We start from the raw sequence: 1,981 nt of genomic DNA, 5'->3' as shown, positions 1-1,981 counted from the left end.
AAACACTGTAGGATATCACTTATATGTGGAATCTAAAAAATAAAACTAGTGAATATAACAATAAAGAAACAGACTCACACATATAGTGAACATATTATTGGTTACTAGTGGAGAGAAAGAAGGGCAGAGGGGCAAGTACAGGTAAGGAAATAAGGGGTACAAACTACTATGTATAAATTAAATAAGATACAAGGAGATATTGTACAACACAGGAATATAGCCAATACTTCATAATAACTACAGATGGAATATAACCTTTAAAAATTGTGAAACACTATGTTGTTCATCTGAAACTTATATAATATTGTATATCAACTATACTTCAATAAAAAAGTAAAATAAAAATAAACAGATATTGAAATTAAGAAAGCAATTCCATTTACAGTAACACTGAAAAATGTACTTAGGAAAAAAAATTTTAAAAACAAGTATAGGTTTCAACACTGAAACTATAAAATACCGCTGAAAGAAGTTAAAGAAGATCTACATAAATAAAGACTCATTTCATGTTCTTAGACTGGAAGACTCAATATAGTCAAAATGGCAATTCTTCTAAAACTGATCCATTAAAAAAACTACGTAATCTCTATCAAAATACCAGGTTTTTTTGGTAGAAATTGGAAGTTAATCCTAAAATTTATGTAGAAGTGCAAAGCACAGAATAGTCAAAAACTTTTGAAAAAGTATAATAAAGTTAGATGACAAACTATCCAAGTTCAAAATTAACTATAAAGTCACACTAATCAAAACAGTGTGGTATCGGCAAAAGAAAAGGCATACAGATCAATAGAACAGAAATGAGGGCATAGGTATGAGAGTCCAGGAATAGATTAATTGATCTTCAACAAAGATATCAAGTCAGTTCAATGCAGGAAATGATAATCTCGTCAACAAACAGTGCTGAGACAATTGCATGTCCATATGAAAGAACAAAGCGACCTTAATTAGACCCTTATGCATCATACAATATACATGTTAATTCAAAATGGATAATTACCTAAATGTAAGATATACAACAAAAGCTTCTAGAAGAAAACACAGGAGAAAAGCTTTGTGAGCTTTGAGAAAAAGTTCTTAGGTAAGACACCAAAAACACAATTCATAACAAAAAAATTAATAAATTGGATTTCATAAAAATTAAAAACTTCTATACTTCAAAATACTCCATTTAGAAAATTAAAAGGTAAGTCAAAGACTGGAAAAAAATATTTGCAAATCAAATATTTAATCAAAAATCTGTACGAAAAATTTATAAAGAACTATTACAACTCAAGAATAAGAAAACAATTCAATTTTTTAAATGGGCAAATGATTTAAACAGACATTTCACCAGAAGAAGATATATGAATGGATAGTAAGCACAAGAAAAGACGTTAGCCATCATTAGTCATTAGAGAAATGCAAATTAAAACCACAGTGAAATATCATGGCACACCCACAATAATGGTTATAACAGAAAGACAGATAATACCCAGTGTCAGAAAGGATACAAAAAAACTAAATCCTTGTTCATTGCCGACATGATATTATGATGTAAGGAATGTAAAGTGGCATAGTCACTTTGGAAATCAGTATGTCAGTATCTTCCAGGATTTAAAAATACACTTACAGTATGACCCAGCAATTTCACTCCTAGGGATCTAGCCAAAGAATTAAAAACATATGTCCATAAAAGGACACGTACATGAATGTTCACAGCACCATTATTCAAAATAATCCCAACCTGGAAACTATCTAAATGTCCAACAACTTGTAAATGGATAAACAAAATACTATTCAGAGATATAAAGGTACAAAATACGGATACATGCTAAAACATGGGTTAACAGCCCATCCAAATTCATCAAATGCAAAAGACTACATTTTATATGATTCCCGTTATATAATGTCTAGAAAAGCCAAATCTGTAGAGACAGAAAGCAGAATATCATTGTCTACTGTACATTTTGATGTAATACCACTGACAAAAATTCTTTAAAAT

This window comes from Neophocaena asiaeorientalis, unplaced genomic scaffold, assembly GCF_003031525.2.
Source record: "Neophocaena asiaeorientalis asiaeorientalis breed wild unplaced genomic scaffold, Neophocaena_asiaeorientalis_V1.1 scaffold464, whole genome shotgun sequence".
NCBI lineage: Eukaryota > Metazoa > Chordata > Mammalia > Artiodactyla > Phocoenidae > Neophocaena > Neophocaena asiaeorientalis.
This window is presented reverse-complemented; position numbering follows the sequence as displayed.